We start from the raw sequence: 14243 nt of genomic DNA on the forward strand, positions 1-14243 counted from the left end.
GAGATGGTTGAGTTTGCATGTTAGTGTGACCACTAGACTCCAAAATAGAAGATGGTGCCTGAATAGGTACCTCTTCAGATTTTGATTCATTGATGAATTTATTCTCTATAAATTCCACATCTTTTAATTCAACAATTATGTTAGAATCCAAATCCAAAAGTCTATATGCTTTTGAATTTTCAGCATATCCCACGAAAACACTTTTAAGTGCTCTAGGACCTAATTTTATCCTTTTAGGATCTGGTGTTCTATAAAAGGCTAAGCATCCCCCACACTTTAAAATATCCAATGTTAGGCTTCCTTCCTTTCCATAATTCATATGGACTTGATTGTATTTTCTTAGAAGAAATTCTATTACTTATATGACATGCAATTAATAATGCCTCACCCCACAAGTTATTTGGCAAACTAGCACCTGATAACATAGCATTTACCATATCAACAAGTGTCCTATTTTTTCTTTCAGCTATGTCATTTTGCTAAGGTGTATAGGGTGCAGATCTTTGATGTATTCTCCCATATTCTTCACAAAATGCAAAAAAATCATTGGAAAAATATTCTCCACCTCTATCACTTCTAAGGATTTTAATCCTTTTATCTTTTTGGTTTTCTACTTCTGCTTTATACCTTTTAAACATGTCAAAGGCTTCATATTTAGTTTTCAATAAAAATACGTGTGAAAATCTTGTACAATCATCTATAAAGGTTATAAAGTATCTTTTTCTTCCTCTAGTTAAGATGTCATTAATTTCACAAATATCAGAATGTATTAATTTCAAAATTTATGAATTTCTCTTAACATTTGGAAAAGGCTTCTTAACCATTTTTTACTGAACACAGACTTCACATTTATTTTTATTTTCATGCTTATAAGAAATTAAACCTTGTTTTGACATATTTTTCATGTATCTAAGATTCAAGTAAGCGAGCATGTCATAAACCAGAAGAACAATCAATCAAGTAAGCAGAACTAAAAACCATCTTATTAATACTGAGCTTGAACATCCCATCAATAGAATAACCCTTTCCCACAAAGACACCCCCCTTGGACAATATCATGTTATCAGACTCAAGAACAGTTTTAAAACCATTCTTACAAAGCACACTAGCAGAGACCAAATTCTTACAAATTTCTGAAACATACAATAGATTCATTAACTTCAATTTCTTCCCAGAAGTAAATTGCAGTTCAACACTTCCTTTTCCCAGGACCTTAGTAGAATTGTGATTCCCCATTAGAACATCTTGTCCTACAATGTCCTCAAAGGTCTTGAACTATATCTTGTCATTGCACATATGAACCGTTGCTCCTGAGTCAAGCCACCAATCTTGAGATTTCACCACACTAGCCATATGCAATTCAGTAATCATACCAATGTTCATCATTGCGACTAGATCTTATGGTGTAGATTCAACAACATTTGCTTTGTCTGGAATACTACTGTTCTTCCGATACTTGCAATCACGAATGTAGTGACCCTTTTTTCACAATGAAAACATGCTCTGTCTTTCTTGTTTTTGCTGTTATTCTTGAAAACTCCCTTCTTATTGATCTTTAGTTTCTTATGAAACTTCTTAACTCTACTTTGTTCAACAGTGTTCACTTTAGAACCAATGATCAAGCCATCACGAATTCTAGTCTCTTCCTCAATTCGTAGATGCTTTTCGAGTTGTTCAACAGACAAATCTTCTGTCATATGAAGAAGTTTCTTTCTATAATCATTCCAACTGGGGGGAAGTTTAGATATAATCGCCCCACTTGGAGTAAATCAAAAACTGTGATTTCAAGATCACAAAGTTTTTCTACTATAACTTGAAGATCATGAAATTGATCTATAATACTGACACCATCACTCATACTGAATTCAAAATATTTCATGGTGAGAAATTTGCTCATATCTATTTTCTCAGTTCTGTATTTCTCTTCAATCTGTTTTCAAATTCTATATGATGACTTGATTGGCTTGTAGTAATCATAGAGATGATCTGAGAGACTATTTAGAATATATCCTCTGCAGATTAACTCATCTTCTTCACGCTTACTTCTTTCTTTCTTCACAGCATTAGTGTCTTTATTAGACGGTTCTAGCAATGGTTGCAACACAGAACTTAGCAAATAAAAGATCTTCAGACGAGTCAACATGAACACCATCTTATCTTGCCAGTGGGTGTAGTTGGTGCCGTCAAAACGTTCGAGTTTGACAAAGTCTGGGGACATCATCATCTTCAAAGCAGCGTTATCTAATCCTCCTTCTATGGTAACAAACTATCTCCTTTAAATTTTTAGGAAAAACTTTGTTTGAAGAAGAAAACTTCAAACTGCTTTGAACGCGATCTTGCTATCTTAAAGGAAATATTTGCCCCACACGACAAAATCACCTTCAGAAATCAACAAAGCAATAAAAATAAAATACAGAACTCCTTTTAGAGATACTGAATTGCAAGAGAGAGAGATATTTCGTTTGAACACAACACTTCTATTTTATAGAAGTGGAGCACCTCTTCTGAATAGACATATCTATTTATTTTGTATTTAGACCATTAGATCAATTGCCATTCGATCTAACGGTCCAGATTAAACCAGAGATGAACTTGTTCATAACAGTCATATCCTATCAAACGTGATTGTAGGATCTTTTAATCCAACAGATCTGATCATTTCCAAAAAATCAACGTACTAGATCAGATCGCTTGCATCCCGTGCGTACGCCACTAATGCCTCTACAGCCCACTGCCCACGCCGCACGTGTACGTGCGTGTGCATGTGCGAACAGCTACGCCGTCCTCGCATATACACCGTAGAATGTCTCCCTTTTTCGATTTAATGCAAGAGATAAAGAAGGTAATATAATAAATATCATTTATAACTCTTGTAGTTTCCAATGTGGGATTAAAACACTTTGCCCAAAATAACAAAGTATTTATTTAATTTCTCATTTTATTGCAATCTATCTAACAAAGAGTCTATCTGAGCATTGTAGTGATTCAATGCCTTAGATTGATCAAACCAATCGAACAACCAATCAACAAAACTGAATGAGTAGGATTGGTCAGGTTTAAGACCCAAGGGGGAGATAAACCAAACAACTCTTGCCAAGGGACAAAGAACAGTAGCATGAAGAGTAGTCTCCTTGTCTTCACCATAATTAAAACATTTGCCATCAACCCAAGCTCTCTTCTTAAGGAAATTGACCCCCACTGCAATAACTTCCTTACAACATCTCCAAATAAAATTTTTTATTTTTGGAGGAGCTTTAATTTTTGAAATTCTATTCTAGAATCAACAAACTCTTGACCTTATAATATTTAATATCTTTGAAAGGATTTTTTTTAGTAAAGAAAAAAACATATAAAATTAATTAAAGAGAAATATTGAGACATTATGAGAAACAATAGTTCAAGTTCTAGTAGTTCTAGCTTTAACAGCCAGATCATGAGCAATTGCAACTACATTTCTAGCCTTTTTGTCCATACAAACTAAGAGAGATTTATCCAGAAGTGATTTAATGTGCCATAAAATAGTAAATGCTTCCCATGGCCATTGATAAGTGTCATGTGCTATCCATTATGTCAGCTCTTCGCAATCATTCTAGATGTTGAGACGTACGTCGACCAATGAGTCTCGTTCTTGAAGACTTTGGAGCAACCTCCATAGCTTTGGCTTCTTACGCTGGCCTTGTGTACCAAAATCCATACTAGCAATAGTGAAACAGTTATTAGTAGTAATAACCGAGGCCCACCATGCCTCCCAGTCTCTTTAACAAAACTACCATCACAGATAATAGTAATAAATGTTGGTTTAGCAAACTCAAGGTTATCTTCATTGATAACTGAGATAACAACACTAGAGAGATGTCCATTGGAGAAATAGATGACAAGAGATTGAGGTCCGAAATCCAACGATTGATATTCTTCAAGATATTAGTGTGATTAGGGTGGAAATTGGTAAACAAACACTGATTTTGAGCCGACCACAAAAAATACAAGTGATAGAAACAATTGAAAGAAAAAATGATTTATCAAGTATGGGTGAAAACCTAGGGTTTAACATATTAGATAATAGGTCAAGAAAGGAGGGTGCTTGGAGATACTCCACTTGCAGCCTCAATAAACTTGCAGTCCAAATTCTTTTTGAAAAATGAGAGGTTAAGAAAAAGTAAGGAGTTGTAGGAGATGAACAAGGCCGTATGAAAGGTGAATGTTGTATGGGAAAAAAATATAGGGGGATGGATTTGAGTTTATTGGAATCAGAGAGCATTAGATTGGGAGGGGGATCGCTGACAGGGTTAGCTGCATGGCTCCTATACTAGCGCAAGGGCATCTAGTAGGGATGAGATTTTTCATTTCACGAAGGATAAAGCGATCATTTCACCCTTAGAAACATGCACCATACAGCCTAACAGCCTTCTTTTTTTCAATTTTCTTTTAGTATGTAACGTGGTAGGGTGAGAAGTTTTAGGAGAGATTGGAGAGATTTCAAATAACCAATAGGAATAGAACATGTATTTATTATTATTATTATTATTATTGTTAGGGTTAGGGTTTTAAGCACAAAGTTGCTTAAAGCATTACACCCTGAGTATCTAGTTTGGAATACCCAGACTGCTGCCTCCAGCTAGTATATATAGGGAAACTAGGGTTTAGGTCAGATGGGCTAATTACTAGATTGCCCCTTACAGCCTGGGCATTAACACAAGTAAGATTATATTAGAACATATGAAGGGATATTACATAAATACCCTTATAATCTCCTCCTATGTTCTACATATATCCATTACACATGTATATGAACCATTGTTCAATCAGTAAATGAATCAATATAAATTGAATAAATTGAATATCAATAATTCAATAAATCAAATAAGAAATAAGTAAACTTCAAGAAATAAAACTAGGGTTTTAGATCAAGACTAAACCCAACAATAAATCCGAAGTTCCACATGCAAGTGGCTAAACCAAAAGAAATAATTAAAAGAAAAAGTCCTTACAATCCATGTGACTTTACTCATCAAGTAAGTCATCGTCATCGAGATCCAGATTCAACCGTTCTCCTCCATCTTCGTCATTTTCTGTAATTTGTCAAATATGAATTTCATAAGATATTATGAATTCAACCATTTGCACAATAGTATCTAGTTCAACAATAAGAACTTAGTACATTTCATATATGGCTGAAGGTAAATCAAAAAATAATAAGCATGATCATCAAGTTTCTTTACAAGAACTCGATCCTATATAGTCTCTATCATAAGGACCATACCATGTTTTCATTTGGAATACTGTGTTCGTCATATCAGTCATAGATTTATGTTGTATCATCAAATTTAGAATGGTACACCATACTATGAAAGACATGTCATCAAATTTGGAATGACATAAAGACTAGCACAATATCATTGAAACATATCAGACATTTTTCATATTCCTTTGTGAAATAACAAAGTAAGGAGACTTCATATGAAAATTTGCTACACCATCAAGTTTGGAATGATTTTACAAACCCCCATACTTAGTAACCTAACTAAGTTATCTGAAACATGTAAACTATCCCGAATGCTTACCAAGGCTAGATGAGATTCGAATAATTCAAAATAATACTGGGTTAGGTTAAGACCTGACTAAATGGTCTTTAACCCCATCTCCCCTGTAGTTTTGAATGTTTGATCTTTGTTCAATCTCTTTGTAAGGGCATTTGTCGTATTATCTTTCGATTTCACATCAATCAAAGTGATAATCCATTGTTCTGTTCTATAATTCAGTATGGCCTGTTTCAGCCTGACATGTCGCCTCTTACCATTAAAGAGTGAGTTATTCACAATCGTCTTTGTTGCTTGATTATCACAGAATATAGATATAGAGTTTAACTTGAAACTCCTCAATGGAATATCCATGATCAAATCCTTTATCCACTCTGCTTCATCTCCCGCAGAAGCTAGAGCATAAAGTTCCGATTCCATAGATGACAGAGCAATACTAGTCTGTCTCTTGGATTTTCATGCTACAGCTGCTCCTCCTAGTGTAAATACATAACCACCGGTGGATCTACTGTCTCCCAAAGCTGAGCATCAAGATGCATCAGAATATCCTTCCAAAGTTGGAGGATGTCTAGTATAACATAAAGCATAACGTTGAGTACCCTTAAGGTATCTCATCAGCCTCGATAGGGCATCCCAATGCTCTTTTCCAGGATTACTAGTAAAACGACTCAGCATGCTTATCGTAAAGGCTATGTCTGGCCTAGTGCAACTCATTGCATACATGAGACTACCAATCAGTTTAGAATAATCTAACTGATTCACGGTGTCACCTGTGTTAGGTTTCAACCGTTTTTTATAGTCATAGGGTGTCTCAATCGATTTACAATCACTGTATCCCCAACTAGAAAGTAGCTTCTCAATGTAATGAGTCTGACTAAGGGTGATCCCTTGCTCACTGAAGCTTACTCTCATCCCAAGAATGGTGTCTACCACACCAAGATCTTTCATATCGAATTCTTTGGACAAGGTTTCTTTAATGTCACTTACTACAGAGAGATCAGAACCTAGAATCAACATGTCGTCTACATACAAACAAATAATCGTGATCGCGTTTGACTCAGACAAAAAATAAAGGCACTTATCCGAGTTGCTGGTTTGAAAACCAAAACTCTTTACTGTCTTGTCAAACTTCTCATGCCACAATTTAGGTGCTTATTTAAGACCATAGAGAGATTTGTTTAATTTACAAACTCTTTTTTTAGAACCTTCCATGACAAACCCTTCAGGTTAGTTCATGTAGAGTTCTTCTGTTAGGTCTCCATTAAGGAAAACTATTTTTACATCCATTTGATACACAACATAGTGCTCAATAGATGCTATGGCAAGAAGAATCCTTATTGTTGCCAAACGACAGACCGGGGAGTAGATGTCAAAATAATCTATCCCTCTCACCTGTTTATAGCCCTTAGCTACTAATCGTGCTTTATACCTGGCTATAGACCCATCCGGATTAAGTTTCTTCTTCAGTACCCACTTACACCCTATTGTCTTGACCCCTCTAGGCAGATCAACAAGGTGTCAGGTCTCATTCTGCATTAAAGAGCTCATTTCCTCATCAATGGCTTCTTTCCATAACAGTGAGTCCCTAGATCTCATCGCTTCCTTATAGGTGGATGGATCAGCCTCTAAATGGTAGGTCACAAAATCCTCACCAAAATTCTTGGGTATTCGATCTCTAGTAGATACTCTTCTAGATTCTTATTCAATAAGCATTGTGGGAGTAGTATCATAAATAATTGGTTCAGATTCCAAAGGTGATTCTGTAACCACTTCAGTCAAACCAGGTAAGGTCAGGCCTTTATCTCTAAGGAATTTATTCTCAAAGAATATAGCTTCTATCACCACATTGATTGATAGATCCAAAAACCGATCTGCAACACTGTCTTCTGCACAACCTAGATATACACAAGTGTTTGTTCTAGTTTCCACCTTAGGTCTCCTAGGGTCTTGTATCCTAACATAAGCTATACAGCCCCAAACCTTAAGAGTGTCATATCTATAGGGATGATTATGCCATAGTTCATAAGGTGTAGAAGTCAGTTTTGAATGTGGTAGTCTATTTAGAATGTGATTTGCAGTCAACACTGCTTCTCCCCAAGAGCAAGAGGGCATGCCAGCTGTCAATAACATGGAGTTTAACATCTCTGTTAACGTCCTATTCTTTCTTTCAGCTATGCCATTTGATTGAGGTGAGTCAAGAGCAGTAGTTTCAAGGATTATGCCTGCAGAGGCACAGAATTCCTTGAACTCTGTCAATTTGTATTATCCTCCCCTATCACTTCTAAATCTTTTTATTTTCAAGTTCAACTGATTTTCTACCCATTCTTGAAAATTTTAAAATTTTAAAATGTTTCATCTTTATATTTTAACAGGTATAAATGACAATATCTAAAAAAATCGTCTATAAATGTTATCAAATACTTTCGACCTCCTCTAGTTGTGTAGCTTTTAAAGTCACAAATGTCAGAATGTATAAGTTCAAGAAGTTAAGTGCTCCTAGAAATCGGTCTGAATGGTTTTCTAGTTATTTTGGTTTGAGCACACACTTCACATCTGTTAAATCTAATTGAAGTGTCTAATAGTAAATTATGAGTTTTAGCTAGTTTGAGCATTTTTCTATAGTTCGCATGTCCTAACCTACAATGTAGTATTTTGGGATCAAGTGAATTATGATTAACCTGGTTTATTGTCTCATTAGCTAAACTCAACCTAAACATACCATTCAAATTATAAGCACATCCAAAATAAAAGGAGTTAGCAGACAATGTTACTCTACCACTACTAAAAGTAATAGACATGCCAGCATCAAGCAAAATTCCAATGAAAATTAAATTCTTTTCAAAATCAGGAAAGATTTTAACATTTTTCAAAGTTAATATTTTACCTGATGATAGAACCAGGTTCGTTGTCCCTTGTTGAGCCACTTCCACGACGTCTCCATTTGCAACAGTGATAGTCTCTACTACTTGAACAACATCAGTGAGCAGGTCCTTGCTATTGCAAACATGACAAGTCGCTCCGAGTCTAACCACCAATCTGAAGATGTACTGGCCAACCCCTTACCCTTGCCAACCATGGCAATAAAGTTAGTAGGCTCAGTCTTGTCCACCAGCATGTGAACTTCCTTCTGTGGTGTGTCAGTGTTCCCTTTCTTAGGACCCCTACACTCAGATGCATAGTGACCCCACTTTCCACAGTTGCGGCACTTGCCCCTCTTTTTAAAATTAGTCTTTTTAGCCTCCAACTGTTGGGGTTCTTTCTTAGGTGGCTTGGACTGCCTAGGATATTTCTTGGGTTGTGAACTAAATTGGCAGATGTCTGTTGTTGTTTCACCATCTCCAAGTTATTCCTGGCTCTGTTCTCATCTTCGATTCTAATGAACCGTTTGAGATCATCCAGCCCCACTTGTGTTTTCTTTCTGTGCATCTCAGTTTTAAAGGAATGCCAGGTAGAGGGTAACTTAAAGATAATTGCACCCACTAAGAATGCATCAACAACATGGATGTTTTCTTGGTTCAATTTTGTTCTCAAGTTCTTAAAGTCTGTTACTTGTGGAAGTATCTCCTTATCTTCTTGAAACTTGAAGTCCATAAACTTGTCAACCAAGTGAGTTTTTGATAGGTCCTCCTCCTTTTTGAATTGGGCTTCTAGGTTTTCCCAAATCTCTTTTGCAGTCTCATATTTACTATAGGTCTCTGCCAGCCTATCTGATAGGCAGTTCAATAGGTAGTATTTGCAAAAGTCCTCATCACTTATCCATTGGGCTTCAGTTAGGTCCGTACAATCAGAAAACTTATTTACTACAGTGTAGAAAATATTGAGGTACTTCAATCCAAACTGAGTCCTCCTTTTCCAAGAACTAAACTCAGAGCCACTAAAGCTTTCCAATTTGATCATCTCAATCGGAACAATGTGTTTCTCCATTATTAAGTGATTTGTTTATATGCCCAAGCAAAAAATTCAAATAAAAAATAAATGCTCAAGGAACAATCACACCTGAGATGGAGAACACTAGATTTATTCGATGGAGAAAAAGATAGTGACGATGCAGTGGCGTCGACAATCGTAATGTGCACCCTAGTGCTGGCAGGCACGGATCACTGGCTGTTGTTTGATGACGGCTGCCAATGCGATCGTTGGCAACTGATGATGGCTACTGGTCATGGATAGCTAATCGAAGCCAAGAGAATGAAAAGGGAATTGAAAATATAAACTGTACTGCTCACGGACAGGCCACTTGAAGTCAAAACAGTGAAAGGAGAGTTCGTAGAGGATCATCTTTTCTCTTTTTTTTTTCCAATCCAACGAATCAAAAACCTTCACAAAAGTTGCTTTTGACTTTCTCTAATCAAATAAATGCTTTGAATAATGATTCTGCCAATACTAAAACACTTGTCCTTTTGATTTTTTAATATATTTTTTTTCAATCAACAATCAAATAAAAAAAGGAACACCATGATTTGTCTCTTTCACAGAATAGTAAAATCCAAATATCGATCAAATAAGAATTGAACAGAAGCGTGATTCCGTATAAAGTAGAAGCTTTGATCGGTGCCGTTGACGAAAAAGAAAACAGTAACCGTGAATCTAATAACCAAAAACCGATCGAGTAAAACTTCAAAGCCGATCAGAAAACCAGAATTGTGAATCCAAAAAATCCAAAGCCGATCTTGATCGCAGGGAAACGAAAATCCTAATGCTTTAAGATTGTTAGGGTTAGGGTTTTAAGCACAAAGTTGCTTAAAGCATTACACCCTGAGTATCTAGTTTGGAATACCTAGACTGCTGCCTCCAGCTAGTATATATAGGGAAACTAGGGTTTAGGTCAGATGGATGGGCTAATTACTAGATTACCCCTCACAGCCTGGGCATTAACACAAGTAGGATTATATTAGAACATATGAAAAGATATTACATAAATACCCTTACATCTTGCACTAGCGCAAGGGCATCTAATAGGGATGAGATTTTTCATTTCACGAAGGATAAAGCGATCATTTCACCCTTAGAAACATGCACCATACAGCCTAACAACCTTCTTTTTTCCAATTTTCTTTTAGTATGTAACGTGATAGGGTGAGAAGTTTTAGGAGAGATTGGAGAGATTTCAAATAACCAATAGGAATAGAACATGTATTTATTATTATTATTATTATTTTTTGGAAGGTAAGTGATGAATTAAAAAAGAAAAAGGGTGCTGTTCTTGTGCCGCATCGCAGGCTGCGTCTAGGCACATGGGGGTAGGCGCAATGACCACCCTGCCCCCCTGCACAGGCTACCCATTTACCTAGGTGCAGCCTGCGCTGCGGCATAGAGAACATTATCCCAAAAGAAAATATCATGAAATAAATGCCAAGACAAAAGAAATAAGACATCAGTTTTAGGTTTCACTCCTTTATATGTTAGCTAATTGGTCAGGGATCACATTTGTTTCTTGGTTGCATAGGAAATACTCCAAGAGACAAAAGAAATAAGACAGTTAGCTGAATCAGCCTTGACTATAACAATCAAAGAGTGTGAATCAGTTTCGAACCAGATACTTTGTAAAATTCCAAAATTTAACAATCTTAACTGTTTCATAAAAAAGCAGCTACCTTAGCTGAGAAGTTTGATGCTCTCCCATGATAACTAGAGAAAGCTCCTTGGGATCTTTCTCACTCATGAAAAATGTTCTCAATACCATATGGGCCAGGATTATATTTCCTTTGACGTATGCATTTATTAATTTTTTTTCTTTCAAAACAAGGTACTTGAATTTGACTCGCATTTATTTTTGTCATATGAGGTTAGTTAACATGTTTGAGCAATAAGGCCATTAGGATTATGAATTGAGTTTAGGAAAAAGTTTTCATACACGGTCGTATAAACCGTGTATGTGAGAGGGTATCTCACAAAGAGTTGGAAAAGTCATAAATCCCTACCCATTAATTAATGCCTTGAAACTCCCACCCTCTCACATACACGGTTTACACGACCGTATATGAAAACTTTTCCCTTGAGTTTATACATGCCCTTAGTTTACTTGACATGCTTTTTACCATTAGGATGACAGAAGATAGATTTTATGGATCCCATGTGATAACATTGCTAATTGGTTAATATAATGGAAAAAAAACAGGGAAGGCTTTAGAATTTCTTCAATAGGTTGTCGAATGGCCTGTGCCTAGACACAGAAGCACGCGAAAGAATCACACTGCCCCCATAAAAAGGTAAAAATCTAGTCCAAGATGATGCTTGTACATGTTCCCATTAGCCAGTATGAGCGTACAAGCTCTAGAGTCCGAGGCAACAATCTCTTTCCTTATTTAATTATTTTAAGTTTATTATTGTATGTAAAAAAGATAGGTCGGACATGTTGGTTGCATACTATGTTTTTTGTTTTTTATTTTTTGCATCAATTTTTTTTTTTCATATTTTGTAATAAAAAAGTTTTAAAGTTAATATAAGGTATAAATTTAGTTAATATAAGGTATAAATTTAGTGGATTTTTAAAAAATAAAAAAATGAGTATAACAATCCATGCAACCTCCTTTTAATATACATGTATAAGGTTTTGGGTACTTGGTTGGGTCCCATTGGTCTAATTGGCCAATACATACTATAAGAGACCGATTGATACTTTCAAACTTCAAATCAAAACCCAACCAATTAATAATTAATCAATGGATATTTTGACTGGTCAAGTTCAGAATTCATATTTGGATTAAAAAATATATTAACCTCACCCTCACTTAGGGGTGGACTGATTGAATTAATCAAATTGGATTTAATTTTTGGGGAAGAGTTCTATGTGGGGAACGATGCACACAGAAGCATCAGCAGGGTGGACATTTTTGTCTTTCATGGGGTAGGGTAGTCATTTTGTCCCCTCTATATCTGGACGTAGGGGCCACACTCCCCCATAAAAACCATTTCCCCCTAAATTTTTTTATCGATTTGGTATTGATTTTGATTTTAAAATTTTTTTAAGAGACCAAAACCGATCACTTGGACCTAAATTAGGAAAAATATGAAAATCTAAAAGGCTGATTAAAGTAGTAAAATTCAATATTATTTTTATACTTTTTATTTATATTTATATTTATATATTTATATATACGAAAAAACAAGACTGAACCAATTTAGAAAGACCAAAACCAATGAGGCTGGTAGCTATTTGTTTTGGTTTTTTTTTTTTTGGGTAAACTGGTCGATCACCTTTGGTCGGATCCAATATATGAAAAATAAAAAACTAACCACCAACCCTTCCCATAAAGAATAAAAAAAAAAAAACAAAAACTTATCCACCATCGTCATCATCATTGTCATCACCATTTTCATCACTGTTGTCATCATCATTACCATTGTCGACATGAGCCCTCTAAATGGTTTTTTTTTGTGTCCCCTTCTGATAGGATCATGTTAGCCGATCACAACCTCTTTAATAAAGGGTGTTTACCGTTTCGGTTATACTTAAACGGTTCGATTCAGTTTATGATATAATAAGTATAAATCGAAACCAAACAGAATACTATTGGGTTTCAATTTTCAAATCAAAACCGATAATTATTTGGTTTACATTATCTAGTTTTTTATTTGATTTGGATTTGAATTTAACATTTATAACACCATATAAAACACATAAAAAATCTAAATCTTTGGGGATCAAATAGGTCTATCCCATAAACTTCAAAACATTTCGATATACAGTTTACCAAAAAAAAAAAAAACATTTTGATATACATAGAATCAGATCTCCAATAGCACAACAATAAACCCATCAATCCACTCAACCGTAATTGCACTCTAAGATCATGCATGAGGAACTTTCATGTGGCCTACAGAAAGCACAATCGTTGACAACACCAACTCAGCCACTAATAAATTCGATTAACAATTCTCGTCCTGATTCCCAATAGACTTAAGGAACGAATCGTTATCACCTCCAATTCCTGTCTGTTCCAATTTCCTCCAATTCCTCACATAGGAGCAGAAATGATCACCTTATCCCCTGCCTGAACACACTACCCAAGGTGGGGTAGGGTGGTCATTTTTGCTCTTATGTGAGGGATTGAAAGAAATTGGAGTGGTCAGTGAATTGGAGGTGATAAAAATTCCTTAAGAAACACGCAACTCTGAGAACAAGGACATTTTGAAAATGACAATATATACAAGGAAGCCACCCTCTCAGTAGAGGACTCTAAGGACTATACCTAATTCCTTGAGTACTATTTTGATAGGATCTCTCATCTTCTAATTCTGATACTAGCTTTCTATCTTTGAACCCTTTAACTGTTGTTTTATTTTGATATCTGACTTAGGCATCAGAGAATCCTTGCAGAGTTGGTTTCGGGCCATTCCTCTGCTCTGTCTTCTGGTTATCTTGTGTGCAGGCTTGAATTAGATTGCTGGGGAAAGATCTTGTCGGCAAAACATTCTAACTGACTAAACAAAAATTTATTCTGTAAAAACCCATCAGATCTGAAAGTTCACAAACACAGTAAACATCTCTTGGAACTCACAGTTAAAGAAGGAAGAACCAAAAAGACGAAAGAGTGAAAAAGGGTTGCACTCGAAATCAAAGAGTTTTCAATTGGATTGATCCATTCAAGGTTAGGTTTGGTTTGATTTGGTTCGATTTGATTTACAGTTTTATTCGGTTCAATACATCGTGGGTATGACCGTATAAGTGTGTAACATTCATTTTCATGTCTTTCTTGTTGTCCA

The sequence above is a fragment of the Telopea speciosissima genome, chromosome 8, assembly GCF_018873765.1.
Source record: "Telopea speciosissima isolate NSW1024214 ecotype Mountain lineage chromosome 8, Tspe_v1, whole genome shotgun sequence".
NCBI lineage: Eukaryota > Viridiplantae > Streptophyta > Magnoliopsida > Proteales > Proteaceae > Telopea > Telopea speciosissima.